The 27,868-nt window shown below is 48.3% G+C and overlaps 1 long non-coding RNA gene and 1 pseudogene across 1 annotated transcript; both read left to right on the forward strand.

Annotated features, from left to right (window-relative positions):
- Window positions 1-27,868, forward strand: part of LOC106591814 (ryanodine receptor 2-like) — a 503,114-nt pseudogene that overhangs the window by 147,690 nt on the left and 327,556 nt on the right.
- Window positions 1,531-5,069, forward strand: LOC123728721 (uncharacterized). The gene is made up of 2 exons (XR_006760432.1): window positions 1,531-3,380; window positions 3,897-5,069. It is a non-coding gene; the product is annotated as an uncharacterized lncRNA (long non-coding RNA).

A 27,868-nucleotide genomic window follows, 5' to 3' on the forward strand; every position in this document is an offset into this window, starting at 1 on the left:
CCAATTTGGTTTGAATGTGAAAGAGCAAACTGGATAATGTAGGGCAACATTACCCGGTAAACTGTATAAATAGAATCAAATAAAACCAGAATAAGAAGCTCAATTTACCAGTGTTTTGAAATCAACATTCTATCATCAGAAAATACATTACGATGGGGGCCAGATGTGACTCTGCTCGCCTCGCAGACGTGCGAGGGGTGAGTAGAGCCATAAAAACCATAAAATATCAAAACGTAAGAAGATAGCTCCCTGTTTTAGATATGGGACTATGGGAAGAATGTGTGTAGGGAGACACTGGAGCCTAGTGCAGTAGCAGGAATGCAGGTGTACGAGAGTTTGCATCCTTTTCAATAGAGCAACAACTAATCGTTTTGAGCTTAGTAAGAATGGAACTTTCACATAGCGGTGTATATATGATCTCTGTTCAATCAATGAGGGGTTCGTAGAGATGACAGTTTCTATGTGATGGCAGACGTATTAGATCACGTTCTGCCTAACTGTTATCAGAGCACCGATGGGATTTACAAATGGTTCCACTTGGTATCATTTTGCTTTGAAACAATCGTTTCTGTGGTGATAAAATACGAGGATGATTTGTTATTAGCGTCAAACAACGGAAAATAAACTTATATGAGAGATCACCACCGTAGTAAATTAGTTGGAGGAACAGGCAAAGCAGAATGTAGTATATTTGAGGTTTTCAATTTCTGAAGGCAAGACTTAACCCAGGATCGGGTAGAAACTATGCGTTCTGAGGCATGGCTAAACTCTTCGCGCATGCTCAGGAAAACATAAGGGGTTTTCAATATTGTTAGACATTTTATGCCGACATTCTCTGAAACTGTTAAAACACTTATAGAATGGAATCAAGAGTGTGAGGAAATGTTTGTCGAGTTGAAGAAATAATTGGGTTAAACGCCAGCATTGGAATTGCCAAATTTAAATTAAACTTTTACTATTAGTAGGAAGTAATGATTCAGAAAGTTTGGTTCAACTCTGTTCAGTACAACATATTTGGGGGTTTGAGAACCATGTGACGTATTGACTAACAAGATGATAAGACAGCATCAACTTTTTGAAGGTTCTACAGTGGTTAACCAATAGTTTTGTATACTATACTAAACTAATGACACAGGTTAAAATGATTAGATTACTGGAAAGGCCTATGGGATTTAATTTGGATGGACCTTTTTCAATTCAGTTTTAAACTGGGTATACAGGAAGATGGAAATGTTTTGAAATGTATCCAAATGGGTTCTGAAGGACAGGGACAGAGAGGGGAGAGGAAACAATTAATGGTGTCAAATGCCCTGAATCCTAAGAATTTCCCGTGAAGACTGATCAACTTCACTAGAAATTATTGGAACAGGTGGGATTTAAATATAAAATGACTAAGAAACACCAGTCTCTATTCAGAGTGTACAATTACTTTGAAATTCTATTATTTCCATATGAAAATGATGAAGAGTTGTAATCTTAAATTGACTAGTTACTCAAATAATTGTATTTTTTATTTAACATGTTGTTGTTGAATCATGTGTTCAGAAGGAAAATGATCAGTTCCATGGGGTTATTGTCTTTGGGTAAATATACACATGTGCTTTGTTCAGTCTGCATATAGAAAGGAAATATCTGTTAACAAGGGATGACAGTCACTCCAAATGGATTATGATATAAGTAAAGATGATTTCATTGTGTGTTTTTGTTTCAATACAAAATTTGCAACATTGGGATATTGAAGTTTGCGAGAGGTTATGTTGTTAAATTATCTGTAACTCGTCTGAGAGATCACCAGTAGAATAAGGGAGTTATCATGGAAGGTGATGTCAGAATGCATGGGAGAGATATTTTTACAACAAGTGTGTGTGAAGCTCTAACTCTCCCTAACCAGCGGAAGAGTGAGGGACAACTGCGTCTGATGACCTGTGAACTGTATCTGAAATAGACATGCTGGAATGATATGTGCTGGAGGAGGAAGACTAAAAGGGGAATAGGTTACTGACCTTTCATTACCAGGCCTCTCATGACAGAAAAACAGAGGCAAATGGGGGCTGTAATATGAATAGATAGTACTGGTATTACAAGTTTAGTATAAATGTAAATTTTTAAGGGAATGAAGCACTAAGGACTGAATTCTGATTTGGGTTGGACAATTTATAAAACGTTTTAGTTATGATTTGGACATAGAACTGTTTAAATTTACTAGGCCTAGGGAAGCTCTGGAAACTAAATCCTGAGACAGGGAGGTTGACAGAACTTACAGAAGATTAAAGGTTTTTGTTTCTTTTGTTTTATTATGTCATTAGAAATTTAATGTTAAATTGTATTGATATAATTGATTGCATAAAAAGTTTATAGTCTGTTTTGCGATACACACAAGGATGAAGGAGGAGACCAACATTATGAGTAGTGGTCATAGAATGTAACGGATGGACGTTTTCCCCAGGTTTAGTTACATTATGAGTAGTGGTCACTTATTACAAATATGCAGTTATTGTAATTTATTTTGCTCTTTTCTTGTCTGGTCAATTTATTTTTGTTTTAAGGAACATAAGTGTGTTTATTGTTCCTGAGGAGGGAATTATATAAATTGACTAAAATTGATTTGAGAATGTTTAAGTATGTATCAAACTGTGGAAGGAAATTAGTAGTAAATGATGTGTTATGGGTTAGAAGAACTATGACTGCATTGGGGATCTGAGGGGGCTCATAAATTAAGGTTATGGTAGTAGAGGGGTGTTATTTCTAGAGACTATGTATATTAATAGAAGAGAGAACTCACAGAAGAGAAAGGACAGCTGGCTGTGTAAAATATAGGGATGCACAACATAGGGACAATTCTGAGTAAATTGAACATTACACATACCTAGATTATGGTAAGAGTAAAAGTGATAGTGGTGACATTTAACACTATGGTAAAAGTTTAAGAGAGTTATGACTTGGAGTTTTAAGAGGTTGGATATTCTTCCAACTAGAAGACACTTGACTGATTACATGTTATTCTAACAGCAGTTGCTGTAGGGACCATAATTTGGCTATCATTATGTATAAGAATATCTGTGGTAGGAGGCGAGGTATTTGAGACAATGTTTAAATAGGGCTGTTATTTAAATATTACAAAGTAGTGATCTTGACATGAGAAGAAAGTCTGTTGTCAGGAAATAACCCATGTGTTAGTGTGTATGTCCTCAGGAGAAAAGCAACACATAAGAAGCCAGAAATAACCAAGGGCATGGGCTGACTTCTAGAGATTGAGTGTACATCAAGATACACCAGGCTGGGGGTATACTTCTTACAGCACCTGCAGTGGTAAAGATCATCATGTCTCTCTTCGGTGGGCGCATAATTCTCACAAGAAGTAAGGTCCAGCTGAATAATGGGTGAGCTTGAAAGCACCATGACAGGGGACGCGGAGAGAGAGAGACTAGATTCCACTGTAGACATACAGTTGTTGGGTTTGGGAGCTACTTATTTTATTGGTTAATGCATCATATGAAAAAGGACAGATGTTAGGGTAATTGTGCTCTAAACAACATGTTGAAGGCATTAATGTGAAAGCATATACAGTATTGAATTACTTCAAGAAGATATAATGTTTATTAGGGATATGCCTATCAGTTGAAATGGAGCAGATGGGAAACAAAGTGAAAATGACATGATTTGGGAACACCTCTCAGAACCTGGGGCCGAAAGGGGAAGACTGGGTGGAAGCATAAGGAAGCTTTTTAGTGCTTTTATTTTTGTGGATTCCAGCAGAAAAGTATCCTGGAGGCATAGAGTCAGGTGAAGAGAGAGTGGGAATTGTCATGGTCTCAGATTTCGGTTTCCATGAATATATTTATGCATGACATATCACATTGTCAATACTGTTGTGTTTTTGTTTTTCACTTTCCAAGTCTTATGCTTAGGAACCAGAAGGAGAGGGGTCGCCAGCTTCAGCTGGAATGTTAGTTGGTGTATGATAAGTGATGGAAATAAGTGGATGTATGGTGTGATCATAAAACAGAGGCCATAAGTCTCTAAGTTTGAATGCCTCACAGAAAGAAGGCAGAAACCTGAACCAGGACCAGAGGTTCCACGTCTGGTGATCCAAGAGACCAGGTCTGAGTGTTCCAGAAGAAAGGAATGAGCCAAGGAGGGAGGGTCCCTACAAGGTGGCTCGAACAATGTTAACTGCTGTCCAGGTGAAAGGAAGCAACACGTGGTACCATCTAAACCACTGTACCAAAGTCCCGTCAGAAAGGAGGGGACAACCACCAGGCCAGGCAGGAGCCAGGCAGGAGCCAGGCAGGAGCCAGGCAGGAGCCAGGCAGGAGCCAGGCAGGAGCCAGGCAGAAGACAGGCAGGAGACGAAGAGGAGGTGGATCGAGGAGCAACTTTCAAGAGCCAACAGACACTCTCTCCTGAATATCCAGAGAGTCCAGGGATGGGGAGGAGTGACATGCCTGTTGCTCCTGATGACATACCTACTCTGGCAGATACCCCTGATAGAGGTGTTGTTCAAGGGGACGGAGAAACAACGACAGGAGAATGGAAAGGAGACTTTCTTATCAACTTCTCTGTCCTCACATGGTCTTTTTAACAGACAGTGAAACAGGATAGATGAAGAATGGTAGAATGGTCTTGACAGCAACAGCAACAAACCTAGAAGAAATTGTAAAATTACCTCCCACTAGAGACTAGTACACAAACTAAGACAATAGAAAAACCATAAGAAAGTGGGTTGATGCAGAAATCTGGACATCTGTTACCAACTGGGGTAGCTACAATGAAGAAACTACCCAAGAATCAAACATTGATCAAAAATTTAGAAAAGCAATAACAAATGGCTTGTATAGGTGGGCTCAGTAAGAAGCAACTAAACATAGGATGGACAATTGCATTTTGTCTAGCAAATCACATTTGTCTGATATTTTAATAATACCTGAACTTGCATCTGTTGAAGAATGTGTTAAATGGAAAATGTTCAATGTATTCAGAGTCAATACTACATACCTTTGTGTAACATAGAATGCAGATTGGCATTAGGTAGCACTAAAGGTAGAAGTGAATTAAACCAAAATATGTTGGGAGAACATGAATGTGCAACATATGACATGAGAACTGAATTAAATGGTCCTCATAATGATAGGTTTACTATGGTAAAAAGTAGATATGAATGTTTCTACAGCTATGGGGATAATGGGATAGATGTGAGAAACACTACAGTTAATTGTTAAACTATTTGGGTGTTAGAAACTGCAGGAGTTAGTAAATTTGATGATAAAGGAATGATTATGGATTACAAAGGTACATGTGGTAATATAACTCAAGTAACACTATCTCTTGCAATATTAAAGAATCAGGACAGAAGTATAGCTGATAGTTTCGGGATGTGTGGGCAGAACAAACTCTTGCATGTTTTACCAGAAGGCTGGACTGTGCCTTGATTAGAGTAACACAACAGGTGTCTATCATTAAATCACAGCAGGATGAGTCTGTAAAGCATAGAGTAAGGGAAGCCTATGAATCAGATCCCATAGTATATCTAGATGCGATTGGACAGGTGAGAGGAGTTCCTGATGAATACAAACCAAGAGATGAGGTTAAATCAGGTTTTGAATCAATATTTCTTTGGATAACACCTAATAATAACAATGTACTAGATGGAACTTTTCCTGTAGCTATGACCAAACTGAAGGGATTGTGACAAGAGGTTAAGGACAATGAACCCATGGTTGGGACTGGTTGGATTTAGCTTTAAGTAAATGGGGTTACTCCAGGAGGAGGACATGATTGCAGTGATTATGGTGTTCAAGGGTTTCCTGTTTTAGTAAAGCTCCTGATTATTATGTGCTTGATTGAAAACTGGACTGATACAATATGTATAACCTGGTAATCATTTACTATGGAGTGTATTGTCTATTTCCTTTCTACCTTTGACAAGGGATAAATTAAGTTAGAACTTCTGAATTTTGTATACTTAAACTTGTGGGTAGAATGGGGAAATTCCGGTTACAAGTGTCTACGAACCATGCCCTTAATCTTCTAGCAGTAATGAGTGTCTCAATTTGGAATGTTGTCTATAACTTTTATTTTTGATCACTTAGGCCTTGTTCAGATTCATAGTAAGAATGTTAATGATCTGATTGGTTGTTCTACAGGTAGTAATGTTCTGATTGGTTGTTCTACAGGTAGTGGTGTTCTGATTGGTTGTTCTACAGGTAGTAATGTTAGTGTTCTGATTGGTTGTTCTACAGGTAGTGGTGTTCTGATTGGTTGTTCTACAGGTAGTGGTGTTCTGATTAGTTGTTCTACAGGTAGTAATGTTAACGTTCTGAATGGTTGTTCTACAGGTAGTAATGTTCTGATTGGTTGTTCTACAGGTAGTGATGTTCTGATTGGTTGTTCTGCAGATAGTAATGTTCTGATTGGTTGTTCTACAGGTAGTGATGTTCTGATTTTTTGTTCTGCAGGTAGTAATGTTCTGATTGGTTGTTCTATAGGTAGTAATGGTAGTGTTCTGATTGGTTGTTCTACAGGTAGTAATGTTAATGTTCTGATTGGTTGTTCTACAGGTAGTAATGTTCTGATTGGTTGTTCTACAGGTAGTAATGTTAATGTTCTGATTGGTTGTTCAACAGGTAGTAATGTTCTGCTTGGTTGTTCTACAGGTAGTAATGTTAATTTTCTTATTGGTTGTTCTACAGGTAGTAATGTTCTGATTGGTTGTTCTACAGGTAGTAATGGTAGTGTTCTGATTGGTTGTTCTACAGGTAGTAATGGTAGTGTTCTGATTGGTTGTTCTACAGGTAGTAATGTTCTCATTGGTTGTTCTACAGGTAGTAATGTTAATGTTCTGATTGGTTGTTCTACAGGTAGTAATGTTAATGTTCTGATTGGTTGTTCTACAGGTAGTAATGGTAGTGTTCTGATTGGTTGTTCTACAGGTAGTAATGTTCTGATTGGTTGTTCTACAGGTAGTAGTGTTCTGATTGGTTGTTCTTCAGGTAGTAATGTTCTGATTGGTTGTTCTACAGGTAGTGATGTTCTGATTGGTAGTTCTACAGGTAGTAAACAGGATGCTACATATTCTGAAGCTAATATGGCACAAAGGGGTTTTCCTCCCAATAGATCCTGGATGTTCTCCTTTTCTGTTTTGGTCTCATAATGTTTGTATTTGTTTTTTATTTTGGGAAAGAAATGACCCATAAGTTTGTATAGATCTCACAGTGTAGGAGAACATGTAGCTCTGTCTGGACATGTCTCTGAGGGCAGAGTGAACACAACCTGTCCTCTCTGGGTAGCCAGATCAGTCTGGACCTGTCTCTGAGGGCAGAGTGAACACAACCTGTTCTCTCTGGGTAGCCAGGTCAGTCTGTGGTGGCTGGACTCTATAGCCAGACTGTGCTGCTCGCTGAGTCTGTACCTAGTCAGTGTTTTCCATCAGTCACAGTGGTCAGATAGTCTGCCACCATGTACTGTCTGTTTAGAGACAAATAGCATTGAAGTTTACTTCCTGGTGTCTTTCTATAGGTGATATATTTTAATTTTTTGCTTTGTGATGATTTGATTGGCCAAGATTTGTTTAGTGCTGTCCTGAGGTTTTGTTGGGTTGGTAAGGGGTTAGTGAACTGAGCCTCAGAACCAGCTGGCTGAGGGGACTCTTCTCTATGGGGCGGCAGGTAGCCTAGTGGTTAGAGTGTAGAGGCGGCAGGTAGCCTAGTGGTTAGAGCGTTGGACTAGTAACCGAAAGGTGTAGTGGACCCCACACTTCACTGCCATATAGTGGACCCCACACTTCACTGCCATATAGTGGACCCCACCCCACACTGCCATATAGTGGACCCCACACTTCACTGCCATATAGTGGACCCCACACTCCACTGCCATATAGTGGACCCCACACTTCACTGCCATATTGTGGACCCCACACTTCACTGCCATATAGTGGACCCCACAATCCACTGCCATATAGTGGACCCCACACCTCACTGCCATATTGTGGACTCCACACTTCACTGCCATACAGTGGACTCCACACCTCCCTGCCATATAGTGGACCCCACACTTCACTGCCATATAGTGGACCCCACACTTCACTGCCATATAGTGGACCCCACCCTCCACTGCCATATAGTGGACTCCACCCTCCACTGCCATATAGTGGACCCCACCCTCCACTGCCATATAGTGGACCCCACCCTCCACTGCCATATAGTGGACCCCACACTCCACTGCCATATAGTGGACCCCACACTTCACTGCCATATAGTGGACCCCACACTTCACTGCCATATAGTGGACCCCACACTTCACTGCCATATAGTGGACCCCACACTCCACTGCCATATAGTGGACCCCACACTCCACTGCCATATAGTGGACCCCTCACTCCACTGCCATATAGTGGACCCCACACATCACTGCCATATAGTGGACCCTACACTTCACTGCCATATAGTGGACCCCACACTCCACTGCCATATAGTGGACCCCACACTCCACTGCCATATAGTGGACCCCACCCTCCACTGCCATATAGTGGACCCCACACTTCACTGCCATATAGTGGACCCCACACTCCACTGCCATATAGTGGACCCCACACTCCACTGCCATATAGTGGACCCCACACTCCACTGCCATATAGTGGACCCCACACTTCACTGCCATATAGTGGACCCCACACTTCACTGCCATATAGTGGACCCCACCCTCCACTGCCATATAGTGGACCCCACCCTCCACTGCCATATAGTGGACCCCACCCTCCACTGCCATATAGTGGACCCCACCCTCCACTGCCATATAGTGGACCCCACCCTCCACTGCCATATAGTGGACCCCACCCTCCACTGCCATATAGTGGACCCCACACTCCACTGCCATATAGTGGACCCCACACTTCACTGCCATATAGTGGACCCCACACTTCACTGCCATATAGTGGACCCCACACTCCACTGCCATATAGTGGACCCCACACTCCACTGCCATATAGTGGACCCCTCACTCCACTGCCATATAGTGGACCCCACACTTCACTGCCATATAGTGGACCCTACACTTCACTGCCATATAGTGGACCCCACACTCCACTTCCATATAGTGGACCCCACACTGCACTGCCATATAGTGGACCCCACCCTCCACTGCCATATAGTGGACCCCACCCTTCACTGCCATATAGTGGACCCCACACTCCACTGCCATATAGTGGACCCCACACTTCACTGCCATATAGTGGACCCCATACTTCACTGCCATATAGTGGACCCCACACTTCACTGCCATATAGTGGACCCCACACTTCACTGCCATATAGTGGACCCCACCCTCCACTGCCATATAGTGGACCCCACCCTCCACTGCCATATAGTGGACCCCACCCTCCACTGCCATATAGTGGACCCCACACTCCACTGCCAAATAGTGGACCCCACACTTCACTGCCATATAGTGGACCCCACACTTCACTGCCATATAGTGGACCTCACACTCCACTGCCATATAGTGGACCCCACCCTCCACTGCCATATAGTGGACCCCACCCTCCACTGCCATATAGTGGACCCCACACTCCACTGCCATATAGTGGACCCCACCCTCCACTGCCATATAGTGGACCCAACACTTCACTGCCATATAGTGGACCCCACCCTCCACTGCCATATAGTGGATCCCACACTCCACTGCCATATAGTGGACCCCACACTCCACTGCCATATAGTGGACCCCACCCTCCACTGCCATATAGTGGACCCCACCCTCCACTGCCATATAGTGGACCCCACACTTCACTGCCATATAGTGGACCCCACCCTCCACTGCCATATAGTGGACCCCACACTTCACTGCCATATAGTGGACCCCACACTCCACTGCCAAATAGTGGACCCCACACTCCACTGCCAAATAGTGGACCCCACACTTCACTGCCATATAGTGGACCCCACCCTCCACTGCCATATAGTGGACCCCACACTCCACTGCCATATAGTGGACCCCACACTTCACTGCCATATAGTGGACCCCACACTCCACTGCCATATAGTGGACCCCACACTCCACTGCCATATAGTGGACCCCACACTTCACTGCCATATAGTAGACCCCACCCTCCACTGCCATATAGTGGACCCCACACTTCACTGCCATATAGTGGACCCCACACTCCACTGCCATATAGTGGACCCCACACTTCACTGCCATATAGTGGACCCCACCCTCCACTGCCATATAGTGGACCCCACACTCCACTGCTATATAGTGGACCCCACCCTCCACTGCCATATAGTGGACCCCACACTCCATTGCCATATAGTGGACCCCACACTCCACTGCCATATAGTGGACCCCACACTCCACTGCCATATAGTGGACCCCACACTCCACTGCCATATAGTGGACCCCACACTTCACTGCCATATAGTGGACCCCACACTCCACTGCCATATAGTGGACGCCACACTCCACTGCCATATAGTGGACCCCACACTTCACTGCCATATAGTGCTATTAGTTCTGTTATTGATTAGAATACGTTGAGACAGATCCTCATTGGTAATTGAATGGATCGTTTAATGGCATAGAAAGCTCTCCTTGCTTTGTCTTTCAGTTCATTCACAGCCAGGTGGAAGTTCCCTGATATGTGTAGGTGTGTCTGTTCTAGATGATTGGAGCCCATCTGGTTCCCCTGACATCTGGTTCCCCTGACATCTGGTTCCCCTGACTTTTCCCTGACAAATTAGTCCCTGGTTGCAGATGTAGAGAGGGAGAAAGATGTAGAGAGCGAGAAAGATGTAGAGAGGGAGAAAGAAGTAGAGAGGGAGAAAGAAGTAGAGAGGGAGAAAGACGTAGAGAGGGAGAAAGACGTAGAGAGGGAGAAAGACGTAGAGAGGGAGAAAGATGTAGAGAGGGAGAAAGATGGAGAGAGGGAGAAAGACGTAGAGAGGGAGAAAGACGTAGAGAGGGAGAAAGACGTAGGGCGGGAGAAAGATGTAGAGAGGGAGAAAGATGTAGGGCGGGAGAAAGATGGAGAGAGGGAGAAAGACGTAGAGAGGGAGAAAGACGTAGAGAGGGAGAAAGACGTAGGGCGGGAGAAAGACGTAGGGCGGGAGAAAGACGTAGGGCGGGAGAAAGACGTGGAGAGGGAGAAAGACGTAGAGAGGGAGAAAGACGTAGAGAGGGAGAAAGACGTAGGACGGGAGAAAGATGTAGGGCGGGAGAAAGACATAGAGAGGGAGAAAGACGTGGAGAGGGAGAAAGACGTAGAGAGGGAGAAAGACGTAGAGAGGGAGAGAGATGGAGAGACATGGAGAGATGGCGAGAGGGAGAGAGATGGAGAGAGGGGAGAGAAGGAGACAGTCAAGATGAAGACCGGGTTAGAGAGAATCCCAAGTTGTTTAGTCTTTAACTCTCCCCTTCTCTTCCTTGGTGGTTGTTTAGTCTCTAACTCTCCCCCTTCCCTTCCTTGGTGGTTGTTTAGTCTCTAACTCTCCCCCTTCCCTTCCTTGGTGGTTGTTTAGTCTCTAACTCTCCCCCTTCCCTTCCTTGGTGGTTGTTTAGTCTCTAACTCTCCCCCTTCCCTTCCTTGGTGGTTGTTTAGTCTCTAACTCTCCCCCTTCCCTTCCTTGGTGGTTGTTTAGTCTCTAACTCTCCCCCTTCCCTTCCTTGGTGGTTGTTTAGTCTCTAACTCTCCCCCTTCCCTTCCTTGGTGGTTGTTTAGTCTTTAACTCTCCCCCTTCCCTTCCTTGGTGGTTGTGTGTGTGTGTGTGTGTGTGTGTGTGTGTGTGTGTGTGTGTGTGTGTGTGTGTGTGTGTGTGTGTGTGTGTGTGTGTGTGTGTGTGTGTGTGTGTGTGTGTGTGTGTGTGTGTGTGTGTGTGTGTGTGACATGAGGGCGGTGACGAGCGCTAGCAGCTAATAGGCTGCGGATGATTCAGCAAGCATCGCCTCTCTGTCTCTCTCTCTCTCTGTCTCTCTCTGTCTCTGCCTCTCTCCCTCTCTCTCTCTCTCCCTCTGTCTGTCTGTCTGTCTGTCTCTCTCTCTCTCGGGGGAGTCCCACACAGCCCATACATAGAGGAAACAGTACGGCAGCATCAGCTCAGTACTCCCCTCAGCTCCACTGCGGCACTCCTCTCTCTCTTCTTCTCTCTCTTCCTCTCTCTCTTCCTCTCTCTCTTCCTCTCTCCCTCTCTCTTCCTCTCTCTCTCTGTCTCTTCCTCTCTCTCTCTGTCTCTGCCTCTCTCCCTCTCTCTTCCTCTCTCTCTTCCTCTCTCTCTTCCTCTCTCTCTTCCTCTCTCTCTCTTCCTCTCTCTCTTCCTCTCTCTCTTTCTCTCTCTTCCTCTCTCTCTTCCTCTCTCTCTTTCTCTCCCAAAGACAATGAAAATGTCTACTGTTGTCCATAAAAAAACAGAACTGAACCAATTAGGACGTAGATAAATGTTCAATATTTCTGGAATACAAGTATGGAATTCCTTCCCTCCCTCCACCTATAGTCCCCCTCCCTCCCTCCCTCCCTCCCTCCCTCCCTCCCTCCCTCCCTCCCTCCCTCCCTCCCTCTATAGTCCCCCTCCCTCCCTCCCCCTATAGTCCCCTTCCCTCCCCCTATAGTCCCCCTCCCACCCTCCACCTATAGTCCCCCCCTCCCTCCCTCCACCTATAGTCCCCCTCTCTCCCTCCACCTATAGTCCCCTTCCCTCCCTCCACCTATAGTCCCCCTCCCTCCCCCTATAGTCCTCCCTCCCCTCTCCACCTATAGTCCCCCTCCCTCCCCCTATAGTCCCCCCTCCCTCCCTCCACCTATAGTCCCCCTCCCTCCACCTATAGTCTCCCCTCCCTCCACCTATAGTCCCCCCTCCCTCCATCTATAGTCCCCCCCTCCCTCCATCTATAGCGCCCCCCTCCCTCCATCTATAGTCCCCCCTCCACCTATAGTCCCCCTCCCTCCACCTATAGTCCCTCCCTCCACCTATAGTCCCCACTCCCTCCCTCCACCTATAGTCCTCCCTCCCTCCATCTATAGTCCCCCCTCCCCCTATAGTCCTCCCTCCCTCCACCTATAGTCCCCCCTCCCTCCACCTATAGTTCCCCCCTCCCTCCCTCCACCTATAGTCCCCCTCCCTCCACCTATAGTCCCCCTCCCTCCACCTATAGTCCCCCTCCCTCCACCTATAGTCCCTCCCTCCACCTATAGTCCCTCCCTCCACCTATAGTCCCCCCTCCCTCCATCTATAGTCCCCCTCCACCTATAGTCCCCCTCCCTCCCTCCACCTATAGTCCCCCTCCCTCCTTCCCCCTATAGTCCCCCCTCCCTCCACCTATAGTCCCCCCTTCCTTCCTCCCCCTATAGTCCTCCCTCCCTCCCTCCACCTATAGTCCCCCCCTCCCTCCACCTATAGTCCCCCTCCATCCACCTATAGTCCCCTCCCTCCACCTATAGTCTCCCTCCCCTCCACCTATAGTCCTCCCTCCCTCCACCTATAGTCCCCCTCCCTCCACCTATTGTCCCCCTCCCTCCACCTATAGTCCCCCTCCCTCCACCTATAGTCCCCCCTCCCTCCACCTATAGTCCCCCTCCTTCCACCTATAGTCCCCCTCCCTCCACCTATAGTCCCCCCTCCCTCCACCTATAGTCCCCCCTTCCTTCCTCCCCCTATGGTCCTCCCTCCCTCCCTCCACCTATAGTCCCCCCCTCCCTCCACCTATAGTCCCCCCTCCCTCCACCTATAGTCCCCCCTCCCTCCACCTATAGTCCCCCTCCTTCCACCTATAGTCCCCCTCCCTCCTTCCCCCTATAGTCCCCCCTCCCTCCACCTATAGTCCCCCCTTCCTTCCTCCCCCTATAGTCCTCCCTCCCTCCCTCCACCTATAGTCCCCCCTCCCTCCACCTATAGTCCCCCTCCATCCACCTATAGTCCCCTCCCTCCACCTATAGTCTCCCTCCCTCCACCTATAGTCCTCCCCTCCCTCCACCTATAGTCCCCCTCCCTCCACCTATTGTCCCCCCTCCCTCCACCTATAGTCCCCCCCTCCCTCCACCTATAGTCCCCCCTCCCTCCACCTATAGTCCCCCTCCTTCCACCTATAGTCCCCCTCCCTCCACCTATAGTCCCCCCTCCCTCCACCTATAGTCCCTCCTCCCTCCACCTATAGTCCCCTTCCCTCTCCACCTATAGTCCCCCCCTCCCTCCACCTATAGTCCCCCTCCCTCCACCTATAGTCCCCCTCCCTCCACCTATAGTCCCCCTCCCGCCACTTATAGTCCCCCTCCCTCCACCTATAGTCCCCCTCCCTCCACCTATTGTCCCCCCTCCCTCCCTCCACCTATAGTCCCCCCCTCCCTCCAACCTATAGTCGCCCTCCCTCCACCTATAGTCCCCCCTCCCTCCACCTATCGTCCTCCCTCCCTCCACCTATTGTCCCCCCTCCCTCCTTCCACCTATAGTCCCCCCTCCCTCCACCTATAGTCCCCCTCCCTCCACCTATAGTCCCCCCTCCCTCCCTCCACCTATCGTCCTCCCTCCCTCCCTCCACCTATAGTCCCCCTCCCTCCACCTATAGTCCCCCCTCCCTCCCTCCACCTATAGTTCTCCCTCCCTCCACCTGTAGTCCCCCTTCCCTCCACCTATAGTCCCCCTCCCTCCATCTATAGTCCTCCCTCCACCTATAGTCCTCCCTCCCTCCACCTATAGTCCTCCCTCCACCTATAGTCCCCCCCTCCCTCCCTCCACCTATAGTTCTCCCTCCCTCCACCTGTAGTCCCCCCTCCCTCCACCTATAGTCCCCCTCCCTCCACCTATAGTCCTCCCTCCCTCCACCTATAGTCCTCCCTCCCTCCACCTATAGTCCTCCCTCACTACACCTATAGTCCCCCTCCCTCCACCTATTGTCCCCCTCCCTCCACCTATAGTCCCCCCTCCCTCCACCTATAGTCCCCACTCCCTCCACCTATAGTCCCCCTCCCTCCACCTATAGTCCCCCCTCCCTCCACCTATAGTCCCTCCTCCCTCCACCTATAGTCCCCCTCCCTCCACCTATAGACCCCCTCCCTCCACCTATAGTCCCCCTCCCTCCACCTATAGTCCCCCTCCCGCCACTTATAGTCCCCCTCCCTCCACCTATAGTCCCCCTCCCTCCACCTATTGTCCCACCTCCCTCCCTCCACCTATAGTCCCCCCCTCCCTCCACCTATAGTCACCCTCCCTCCACCTATAGTCCCCCCTCCCTCCACCGATCGTCCTCCCTCCCTCCACCTATAGTCCCCCTCCCTCCACCTATAGTCCCCCCTCCCTCCCTCCACCTATAGTTCTCCCTCCCTCCACCTGTAGTCCACCCTCCCTCCACCTATAGTCCCCCTCCCTCCATCTATAGTCCTCCCTCCCTCCACCTATAGTCCTCCCTCCCTCCACCTATAGTCCTCCCTCCACCTATAGTCCCCCTCCCTCCACCTATAGTCCCCCTCCCTCCCTCCACCTATAGTCCCCCTTCCCTCCACCTATAGTGCCCCTCCCTCCCTCCACCTATAGTCCCCCTCCCTGCCTCCACCTATAGTCCCCCTCCCTCCCTCCACCTATAGTCCCCCTCCCTCCCTCCACCTATAGTCCCCCTTCCCTCCACCTATAGTCCGCCTCCCTCCCTCCACCTATAGTCCACCCTCCCTCCACCTATAGTCACCCCTCCCTCCACCTACAGTCCCCCTCCCTCCCTCCCCCTATAGTCCGCCCTCCCTCCACCTATAGTCCCCCCGACCTCCACCTATTGTCCACCTCCCTCCACCTATAGTCCCCCTCCCTCCCCCTATAGTCTCACTCCCTCCCCCTATAGTCCCCCCTCCCTCCCTCACCCTATACTCCTCCACCTATAGTCCCCCGCCGTCCCCCTCTAGTCCTCCCCCTCTCCCTATAGTCCTCCACCTATAGTCCTCCCTCCCTCCGTATAGCCCCCCCTCCCTCCACCTATAGTCCTCCCTCCCTCCCCCTATAGTCCCCCTCCCTCCCCCTACAGTCCTACCCCTCCACCTATAGTCCACCCTCCCTCCCTCCCACCTATAGGCCTCCCCCCTACACCTATAGTCCTCCCTCTCTCCACCTATAGTCCCCCTCCCTCCCCCTATAGTCCTCCCTCCCCCTATTGTCCCCCTCCCTCCCCTATAGTCCTCCCCTCCACCTATAGTCCCCCCTCCCTCCCCCTATAGTCCTCCCTCCCCCTATAGTCCTCCCTCCCACAATAGTCTCCCTCCCTCCCCTATAGTCCCCTTCCCTCCCCCTATAGTCATCCCCCTCCCCCTGTAGTCCCCCTCCCTCCCTCCCCCCTAGAGTCCCCACCCTCCCCTATAGTCCTCCACCTCCCCCTATAGTTGTCCCTCCACCTATAGTCCTCCTCCCACTATAGTCCTCCCTCCCTCCCCCTATAGTCCCCCTCCCTCCACCTATAGTCCCCCTCCCTCCACCTATAGTCCCCCCTCCCTCCCTCCACCTATAGTCCCCCCTCCCTCCACCTATAGTTCCCCCTCCCTCCACCTATAGTCCTCCCCCTCCCCCTATAGTCCTCCCCCTCCCCCTATAGTCCTCCCTCCCTCCACCTATACTCCCCCTCCCTCCCCCTATAGTCCCCCTCCCTCCACCTATAGTCACCCCTCCCTCCACCTACAGTCCCCCTCCCTACCTCCCCCTATAGTCCACCCTCCCTCCACCTATAGTCACCCCTCCCTCCACCTACAGTCCCCCTCCCTACCTACCCCTATAGTCCTCCCTCCCTCCACCTATAGTCCCCCCTCCCTCCACCTATAGTCCCCCTCCCTCCCCCTGTAGTCCCCCTCCCTCCCTCCTCCTATAGTCCCCCTCCCTCCTCCTATAGTCCCCCTCTCTCCCCCCTATAGTCCTCCCCTCCCCCTATAGTCTCCCGCCCTCCCCTCTAGTCTCCTGCCCTCCCCTATTGGCCTCCCCCTCCACCTATAGTCCCCCTCCCTCCCTCCCCCTATAGTCCCCCCCTCCCTCCCCCTATAGTCCCCCCTCCCTCCCCCTATAGTCCTCCCCTCCCCCTATAGTCCCCCTCCCTCCCCCTATAGTCATCCCCCTCCCCCTGTAGTCCCCCTCCCTCCTTCCTCCTATAGTGCCCCCTCCCTCCCCCTATAGTCCTCCCCTCCCCCTATAGTCCTCCCTCCCTCCCCCTAGAGTCCCCACCCTCCCCTATAGTCCTCCCCCTCCCCCTATAGTTGTCCCTCCACCTATAGTCCTCCCCCTCCCCCTATAGTCCTCCCTCCCTCCACCAATGCTCCCCCTCCCTCCCCCTATAGTCCCCCTCCCTCCACCTATAGTCCCCCTCCCTCCACCTATAGTCCCCCTCCCTCCACCTATAGTCCCCCCTCCCTCCCTCCACCTATAGTCCCCCTCCCTCCACCTATAGTCCCCCTCCCTCCCTCCACCTATAGTCCCCCTCCCTCTACCTATAGTTCCCCCTCGCTCCACCTATAGTCCTCCCTCTCCCCCTATAGTCCTCCCCCTCCCCCTATAGTCCTCCCCTCCCTCCACCTATACTCCCCCTCCCTCCCTCACCCTATAGTCCCCCTCCCTCCACCTATTGTCCACCCTCCCTCCACCTATAGTCACCCCTCCCTCCACCTACAGTCCCCCTCCCTCCCTCCCCATATAGTCCTCCCTCCCTCCACCTATAGTCTCACTCCCTCCCCCTGTAGTCTCACTCCCTCCCCCTGTAGTCCCCCTCCCTCCCTCCTCCTATAGTCCTCCCCCTCCCCCTATAGTCCTCCCTCCCTCCACCTATACTCCCCCTCCCTCCCTCCCCCTATAGTCCCCCTCCCTCCACCTATAGTCCCCCTCCCTCCACCTATAGTCCCCCTCCCTCCACCTATAGACCCCCCCTCCCTCCCTCCACCTATAGTCCCCCCTCCCTCCCTCCACCTATAGTCCTCCCTCCCTCCACCTATAGTCCCCCTCTCCACCTATTGTCCCCCCTCCCTCCCTCCACCTATAGTCCCACTCCCTCCACCTATAGTTCCCCCTCCCTCCACCTATAGTTCCCCCTCCCTCCACCTATAGTCCCCCTCCCTCCCTCCCCCCTATAGTCCCCCCTCCCTCCCCCTATAGTCCTCCCCCCCTATAGTCCCCCCTCCCCCTATAGTCCTCCCCCTCCACCAGGGGAATATAGAACACTATCTCCCCATCACCGCTCATTGACTGTGTCCCAAATAACAGCCTATTCCCTATATTGTGCACTACTTTTGAGCAGGTTCTGTACTATATAGATAATAGGGTTCCATATTAGGCTGCTGCCTCTGTCTCTGTGTCTCTCTGACGTTTTCTAGGAAGCCTGTTTCTCCAGAAGAGCCTTTCTATCACCCACTGTGATTGTGCCTGGCATGTCTTATGAGAATGTGTGGGATATGGGTGGGTGTGTGTGACGTGTGGATTGGTCTGTGTTTGCTTCCGAGTGTGAGCAAATGTATGTTTGAGCACGAGTGTGTTCTTGTGCGTATCTTTGCACTTGTGTGTGTGTGTGTTTGCTGCAGGTGCTGCTCTCTCTGTAAGCCTCCAATAGGCAAGGTGCTGCTCTCTCTGTAAGCCTCCAATAGGCAAGGTGCTGCTCTCTCTGTAAGCCTCCCACAGGCAAGGTGTTGCTCTCTCTGTAAGCCTCCCACAGGCAAGGTGTTGCTCTCTCTGTAAGCCTCCCACAGGCAAGGTGCTGCTCTCTCTGTAAGCCTCCCACAGGCAAGGTGCTGCTCTCTCTGTAAGCCTCCCACAGGCAAGGTGCTGCTCTCTCTGTAAGCCTTCCACAGGCAAGTTGCTGCTCTCTCTGTCAGCCTCCCACAGGCAAGGTGCTGCTCTCTCTGTCAGCCTCCAATAGGCAAGGTGCTGCTCTCTCTGTCAGCCTCCAATAGGCAAGCTGACAGAGTAGGGTGAGGAGCTATTCTGAATGCTCTATTACATGATTATGCTTGCTAGCTGCTAGCCCATCTAGCCCCTGCTGAGAGGGACTGGCTTTGCAGTAGCATGCTCTCGTCTCCCCCTCAAATCCCCTGTTTAACCATATAGTTTATAGAGCTAGTTCTAGCTATGCCCTAGCAGGCTGCTCTCAACTCCCACCTTTAATTCATGGTTGTTAGAGCTAGCTATGTACTAGCGTAGCATCATGGTTGGTAGAGCTAGCTATGTACTAGCATAGCATCATGGTTGATAGAGCTAGCTATGCACTAGCATAGCATTATGGTTGATAGAGCTAGCTATGTGCAAGCGTAGCATCATGGTTGATAAAGCTAGCTATGTGCTAGTATAGCATCATGGTTAATAGAGCTAGCTATGTACTAGCATCATGGTTGTTAGAGCTAGCTATGTGCTAGTATAGCATCATGGTTGATAGAGCTAGCTATGTGCTAGTATAGCATCATGGTTGATAGAGCTAGCTATGTGCTAGTATAGCATCATGGTTAATTGAGCTAGCTATGTGCTAGTATATCATCATGGTTGTTAGAGCTAGCTATGTGCTAGCATAGCTTCATGGTTGATAGAGCTAGCTATGTGCCAGTATTGCATCATGGTTGACAGAGCTAGCTATGTGCTAGTATAGCATCATGGTTGTTAGAGCTAGCTATGTGCTAGTATAGCATCATGGTTGATAGAGCTAGCTATGTGCTAGTATAGCATCATGGTTGATAGAGCTAGCTATGTGCTAGTATAGCATCATGGTTGATAGAGCTAGCTATGTGCTAGTATAGCATCATGGTTGATAGAGCTAGCTATGTACTAGCATAGCATCATGGTTGTTAGAGCTAGCTATGTGCTAGCATAGCTTCATGGTGAATATAACTAGCTATGTGCTAGTATAGCATCATGGTTGATAGAGCTAGCTATGTGCTAGCATAGCATCATGGTTGTTAGAGCTAGCTATGTGCTAGCATAGCTTCATGGTTAATAGAGCTAGCTATGTACTATGTGCTAGCATAGCTTCATGGTTAATAGAGCTAGCTATGTACTAGCATCGTGGTTGTTAGAGCTAGCTATGTACTAGCATAGCATCATGGTTAATAGAGCTAGCTGTGTACTAGCATCATGGTTGTTAGAGCTAGCTATGTACTAGCATAGCATCATGGTTAATAGAGCTCATCCACTCTAATAACCTATTCAACTGAATGCTCTAATTTAGCAGTAAGTCTCCTAGCAGGATTAGAGATGGTATGATGTAGCTGTATGCTAACTGAACTGACAGCTTGATAATTAACAGTATAATATCCAGAGATGTACAGTACGTATGTTTAACTGCTAAGGAGTTTAGAATACAGTCACTAGTTTACTGCTCTCCTGTGTGTTTACTGGTCATGAGTGTGTTTATCTGTCTCTCTCTCTCTCTCTCTCTCTCTCTCTCTCTCTCTCTCTCTCTCAGTCTCTCTCTCTAGCTCTCTCTGTCTCTCTCTCCCTTTCTGTCTCTCTCTGTCTCTCTCTCTCTAGCTCTCTCTCTCTCTCTAGCTCTCTCTCTCTCCCTCTCTCTGTCTCTCTCTCCCTCTCTGTCTCTCTCTCCCTTTCTGTCTCTCTCTGTCTCTCTCTCTCTAGCTCTCTCTCTCTCTCTAGCTCTCTCTCTAGCGCTCTCTCTCTCTCTCTAGCTCTCTCTCTCTCTCGCTCTCTCTCTCTCTAGCTCTCTCTCTCTCTAGCTCTCTCTCTCTCTCTCTCGGTCTCTCTCTAGCTCTCTCTCTCTCTCTCGCTCTCTCTCTCTCTAGCTCTGTCTCTCTCTCCCTCTCTGTCTCTCTCTCCCTTTCTGTCTCTCTCTGTCTCTCTCTCTCTAGCTCTCTCTCTCTAGCTCTCTCTCTCGCTCTCTCTCTCTCTCTCTCTCTCTAGCTCTCTCTCTCTCTGTCTCTCTCTCTCTCTCTCTCCCTCTCTTTGTGTGTGTTTGTGTGTGTGTGTGTGTGTGTGTGTATGCGCCTTCGCCTGGGTGGTAGTGTGTGTGTGCCTACGCCTACGGCTGGGTGTGAGTGGCGTGCATGTCTATACACTGTATGCAGGACAGACAGGATTTGATTCCCTGTTCCTCCAGCTTTATTTAAGCTGCATCCAGGGTTTACTGATCCATCCCTACAGGTCCCATCTAGGGTTTATTGATCCATCCCTGCAGGGCCCATCTAGGGTTTATTGATCCATCCCTGCAGGGCCCATCTAGGGTTTATTGATCCATCCCTACAGGTCCCATCTAGGGTTTACTGATCCATACCTACAGGTCCCATCTAGGGTTTACTGATCCATCCCTGCAGGTCCCATCTAGGGTTTACTGATCCATACCTACAGGTCCCATCTAGGGTTTATTGATCCATCCCTGCAGGTCCCATCTAGGGTTTACTGATCCATCCCTACAGGACCCTGTAGGGACCCATCAAACACACTTCCTGTCCTGTGTGTTGTGCATCAGGATATGGAGTATGAGTCCCGGATCATGTGACTTTGTGTCTACTGCTAGGGTGGTAGTCTCTCTGTTAGGGTGGTAGTCTCTCTGCTAGGGTGGTAGTCTCTCTGCTAGGGTGGTAGTCTCTCTGTTAGGGTGGTAGTCTCTCTGTTAGGGTGGTGGTCTCTCTGCTAGGGTGGTAGTCTCTCTGCTAGGGTGGTAGTCTCTCTGCTAGGGTGGTAGTCTCTCTGTTAGGGTGGTAGTCTCTCTGTTAGGGTGGTAGTCTCTCTGCCAGGGTGGTGGTCTCTCTGCTAGGGTGGTAGTCTCTCTGCTAGGGTGGTAGTCTCTCTGCTAGGGTGGTGGTCTCTCTGCTAGGGTGGTAGTCTCTCTGCTAGGGTGGTAGTCTCTCTGCTAGGGTGGTAGTCTCTCTGTTAGGGTGGTAGTCTCTCTGTTAGGGTGGTGGTCTCTCTGCTAGGGTGGTAGTCTCTCTGCTAGGGTGGTAGTCTCTCTGTTAGGGTGGTAGTCTCTCTGCTAGGGTGGTAGTCTCTCTGTTAGGGTGGTGGTCGCTCTGATAGGGTGGTAGTCTCTCTGCCAGGGTGGTGGTCTCTCTGCTAGGGTGGTAGTCTCTCTGCCAGGGTGGTGGTCTCTCTGCCAGGGTGGTAGTCTCTCTGCCAGGGTGGTGGTCTCTCTGCTAGGGTGGTAGTCTCTCTGCTAGGGTGGTAGTCTCTCTGCTAGGGTGGTGGTCTCTCTGCTAGGGTGGTAGTCTCTCTGCTAGGGTGGTAGTCTCTCTGCTAGGGTGGTAGTCTCTCTGTTAGGGTGGTAGTCTCTCTGTTAGGGTGGTGGTCTCTCTGCTAGGGTGGTAGTCTCTCTGCTAGGGTGGTAGTCTCTCTGTTAGGGTGGTAGTCTCTCTGCTAGGGTGGTAGTCTCTCTGTTAGGGTGGTGGTCGCTCTGATAGGGTGGTAGTCTCTCTGCCAGGGTGGTGGTCTCTCTGCTAGGGTGGTAGTCTCTCTGCCAGGGTGGTGGTCTCTCTGCCAGGGTGGTAGTCTCTCTGCCAGGGTGGTAGTCTCTCTGCCAGTGTGGTGGTCTCTCTGTTAGGGTGGTAGTCTCTCTGCTAGGGTGGTAGTCTCTCTGCTAGGGTGGTAGTCTCTCTGCCAGGGTGGTGGTCTCTCTGTTAGGGTGGTGGTCTCTCTGCTAGGGTGGTAGTCTCTCTGTTAGGGTGGTGGTCTCTCTGCTAGGGTGGTAGTCTCTCTGCTAGGGTGGTGGTCTCTCTGCTAGGGTGGTAGTCTCTCTGTTAGGGTGGTAGTCTCTCTGCTAGGGTGGTAGTCTCTCTGCCAGGGTGGTGGTCTCTCTGTTAGGGTGGTGGTCTCTCTGCTAGGGTGGTAGTCTCTCTGTTAGGGTGGTGGTCTCTCTGCTAGGGTGGTAGTCTCTCTGCTAGGGTGGTGGTCTCTCTGCTAGGGTGGTAGTCTCTCTGCTAGGGTGGTAGTCTCTCTGTTAGGGTGGTAGTCTCTCTGCTAGGGTGGTAGTCTCTCTGCTAGGGTGGTAGTCTCTCTGTTAGGGTGGTGGTCGCTCTGATAGGGTGGTAGTCTCTCTGCCAGGGTGGTGGTCTCTCTGCTAGGGTGGTAGTCTCTCTGCCAGGGTGGTGGTCTCTCTGCCAGGGTGGTAGTCTCTCTGCCAGGGTGGTAGTCTCTCTGCCAGTGTGGTGGTCTCTCTGTTAGGGTGGTAGTCTCTCTGCTAGGGTGGTAGTCTCTCTGCTAGGGTGGTAGTCTCTCTGCCAGGGTGGTGGTCTCTCTGTTAGGGTGGTGGTCTCTCTGCTAGGGTGGTAGTCTCTCTGTTAGGGTGGTGGTCTCTCTGCTAGGGTGGTAGTCTCTCTGCTAGGGTGGTGGTCTCTCTGCTAGGGTGGTAGTCTCTCTGCTAGGGTGGTAGTCTCTCTGTTAGGGTGGTAGTCTCTCTGCTAGGGTGGTAGTCTCTCTGCTAGGGTGGTGGTCTCTCTGCTAGGGTGGTAGTCTCTCTGCTAGGGTGGTAGTCTCTCTGTTAGGGTGGTGGTCGCTCTGTTAGGGTGGTAGTCTCTCTGCCAGGGTGGTGGTCTCTCTGCCAGGGTGGTGGTCTCTCTGCCAGGGTGGTGGTCTCTCTGCCAGGGTGGTAGTCTCTCTGCCAGGGTGGTGGTCTCTCTGCCAGGGTGGTGGTCTCTCTGCCAGGGTGGTAGTCTCTCTGCCAGGGTGGTAGTCTCTCTGCCAGGGTGGTAGTCTCTCTGCCAGTGTGGTGGTCTCTCTGTTAGGGTGGTGGTCTCTCTGCCAGGGTGGTGGTCTCTCTGCTGTGTCTAATGGAGTAGCCTGAAGACACTATTGTGTGATGAGCTTCTAGGCCACTGTCCATTAATACCACACACACACACAACAAGGTTACTGGATCTTACTGTAAATAGGATTAGTATTGGATTAGTATTGTCACTCAGTATTGTCTCTCTGTCACACCTGCTTTACGTGTCACTAACCTACTGTAGTTACTGATATTAAATGACTATCTATTGTACCTACTGTTATTAATATAATACCTACTGTTATTAATATAATACCTACTGTTATTAATATAATACCTACTGTAGTTACTGATATTAAATTACTATCTATTGTAGTTACTGATATTAATATAATAACTAGTGTTATTAATATAATACCTACTGCTATTAATATAATACCTACTGTTATTAATATAATACCTACAGTAGTTACTGATATTAATAACAGTAGGTATTATATTAATAACAGTTATTAATATAATACCTACTGTTATTAATATAATACCTACTGTTATTAATATACTATCTACTGTTATTAATATAATACCTACTGTTATTAATATAATACCTACAGTAGTTACTGATATTAATAACAGTAGGTATTATATTATTAATATAATACCTACTGTTATTAATATAATACCTACTGTTATTAATATACTATCTACTGTTATTAATATAATACCTACTGTTATTAATATAATACCTACAGTAGTTACTGATATTAATAACAGTAGGTATTATATTAATAACAGTTATTAATATAATACCTACTGTTATTAATATAATACCTACTGTTATTAATATAATACCTACTGTTATTAATATAATACCTACTGTAGTTACTGTTATTAATATAATACATACTGTTATTAATAGAATATGTGGACAACTACAAATACCTAGGTGTCTGGTTAGACTGTAAACTCTCCTTCCAGACTCACATTAAGCATCTCCAATCCAAAATTAAATCTAGAATTGGAGTCAGAGTGGAATGTACGAGAGAGAGAGAGATATACGAAGAGAGACAGAGAGATACAGAGAGAGAGATACAGAGAGATACAGAGAGAGATACAGAGAGATACAGAGAGAGATACAGAGAGAGAGATAGAGAGAGATACGGAGAGAGACAGAGAGATACAGAGAGAGATAGAGAGAGATACGGAGAGAGACAGAGAGATACAGAGAGAGAGAGAGAGAGAGAGATACGGAGAGAGACAGCGAGAGAGACAGAGATAGATACAGAGAGAGAGACAGATCGATACGAAGAGAAAGATAGAGAGAGATACAGAGAGAGAGATACAGAGAGATACAAAGAGAGAGATAGAGAGAGATAGATACGGAGAGAGAGAGAGAGAGAGATACGGAGAGAGAGAGAGAGAGAGAGCGAAAGAGAGAGAGAGAGAGAGAGAGATACAGAGAGAGAGAGATACAGAGAGAGAGAGAGATACAGAAAGAGTGAGAGAGAGAGATACAGAGAGAGACAGAGATGTGTTAAAACCTAGAATAGCCCAATGTATTTCTGCGTTTTTGCAGCCTCTGTTATGCAACGCGGTATGTGGGTAGGGATTAGATTAGAGTGGTATGTGGGTAGGGATTAGATTAGACTGGTATGTGGGTAGGGATTAGATTAGACTGGTATGTGGGTAGGTTTTTAGATTAGAGTGGTATGTGGGTAGGGATTAGATTAGACTGGCATGTGGGTAGGGATTAGATTAGACTGGTATGTGGGTAGGGATTAGATTAGACTGGTATGTGGGTAGGTATCAGATTAGATTGGTATGTGGGTAGGGATTAGATTAGAGTGGTATGTGGGTAGGGATTAGATTAGACTGGCATGTGGGTAGGGATTAGATTAGACTGGTATGTGGGTAGGTATCAGATTAGAGTGGTATGTGGGTAGGGATTAGATTAGAGTGGTATGTGGGTAGGGATTAGATTAGAGTGGTATGTGGGTAGGGATTAGATTAGACTGGTATGTGGGTAGGGATTAGATTAGACTGGTATGTGGGTAGGATTTAGATGAAGGTGACATTTACTGTGCTTGGTTAAGAATGTTGTCTATTTTATAATCAAAATGTCACTTCTGCAATCTCTTTTTTCACCCCAAGGAATATTGTCACACCCAATGTGACTGCCTTTTGGTCCACAGTCTGTGTCTGGTCTTGGATGACACATAGAGTATGCTGAAGAGGGTGGGGCTCAAACTGCATTAATCAGGTAAAAATTGTAACATAGTTAGTTGATTAAATACGTAACAGTCATCAGATTAATGAAAGTAATGTCACGACACCGGTGATGCAGTCAGTCAAGATGCTCTCGATGGTGCAGCTGTAGAACTTTTAAAGGATCTGAGGGAACCTGCCTAAATCTTTTCAGTCTCCTGAGGGTGGAAGAGGTGTCGGTGCCCTCTTCACAAATGTGTTGGTGTGTGTGAAGGAAGCTCTCGACCTGCTCCACTACAGCCCTGTCGATGTGAATGGGTGCGTGCTCGGCCTTTCGTTCCCTGTAGTCCACGAGACAGCACATTTCTTTTGCTGACGTTGTGGGGAGAGGTTGTCCTGGCATCACACTGCCAGGTCTCTGACCATTTCCCTCTAAATCCAGTACTGTATTTGTCAATTTTTATCAGGTTGGGATCTTCTGAAGAGTCTAGAGAGCTACAGGACTCAGCAGTAATACATCTCTGATGGTCCAGGGCTCACCCTGGTATCTATATACCCACTCAGCAGTAATATATCTCTGATGGTCCATGTATCACCCTGGTATCTATATACCCACTCAGCAGTAATATATCTCTGATGGTCCAGGGCTCATCATGCAGTCTGTATCCCCCTGGATTCTACATTCCCACTCAGTTCTTCAGCCGTTCGCTATCATTTTCTCCCTAACAGAAACATAATCCATTCAGGGGAATGCTCTATAGTGCCAGGGGGGGGTGTGTGTGTGTGTGTGTGTGTGTGTGTGTGTGTGTTAAGAAACACAGGGAAGGTTAGTCTCTATGAACGATCCAGCCATTGTCATCCCCTTCTACAGTGTAATATACCCTCTCATCTCCTTCTACAGTGTAATGGACCCTCTCACCTCCTTCTACAGTGTAATGGACCCTCTCATCTCCTTCTACAGTGTAATATACCCTCTCATCTCCTTCTACAGTGTAATACACTCTCATATCCTTCTACAGTGTAATGGACCCTCTCATCTCCTTCTACAGTGTAATGGACCCTCTCATCTCCTTCTACAGTGTAATGGACCCTCTCACCTCCTTCTACAGTGTAATGGACCCTCTCATCTCCTTCTACAGTGTAATATACCCTCTCATCTCCTTCTACAGTGTAATACACTCTCATATCCTTCTACAGTGTAATGGACCCTCTCATCTCCTTCTACAGTGTAATGGACCCTCTCATCTCCTTCTACAGTGTAATGGACCCTCTCATCTCCTTCTACAGTGTAATGGACCCTCTCATCTCCTTCTACAGTGTAATGGACCCTCTCATCTCCTTCTGCAGTGTAATGGACCCTCTCATCTCCTTCTACAGTGTAATGGACCCTCTCATCTCCTTCTACAGTGTAATGGACCCTCTCATCTCCTTCTGCAGTGTAATGGACCCTCTCATCTCCTTCTACAGTGTAATACACCCTCTCATCTCCTTCTACAGTGTAATGGACCCTCTCATCTCCTTCTTCAGTGTGGTAGACTCTCTTGTAAGCACCAATTCATGAGTATCCTGAAGGTATGCTGAACAGGATGGTAGTGGGATGCACCAGAGCAGGGAAGATGTTGGAATTATACTGAAGTATGCTGTATTTTAGAAGACAGCCTTGTATTGTAGATATGTATTTATTATCGGTGTAATGTAGTGTCTGTATTGTAGATATGTAGTTATTATAGGTGGAATGTAGTGTCTGTATTGTTGATATGTATTTATTATAGGTGGAATGTAGTGTCTGTATTGTTGATATGTATTTATTATAGGTGGAATGTAGTGTCTGTATTGTAGATATGTATTTATTATAGGTGGAATGTAGTGTCTGTATTGTAGATATGTATTTATTATAGGTGGAATGTAGTGTCTGTATTGTAGATATGTATTTATTATAGGTGGAATGTAGTGTCTGTATTGTAGATATATATTTATTATAGGTGGAATGTAGTGTCTGTAGACACGTGAGACACTTGCGTCTCTAAGAATCATATATATATAT

This window comes from Salmo salar, chromosome ssa18 (genome assembly GCF_905237065.1).
Source record: "Salmo salar chromosome ssa18, Ssal_v3.1, whole genome shotgun sequence".
In the NCBI taxonomy this organism is placed as follows: domain Eukaryota; kingdom Metazoa; phylum Chordata; class Actinopteri; order Salmoniformes; family Salmonidae; genus Salmo; species Salmo salar.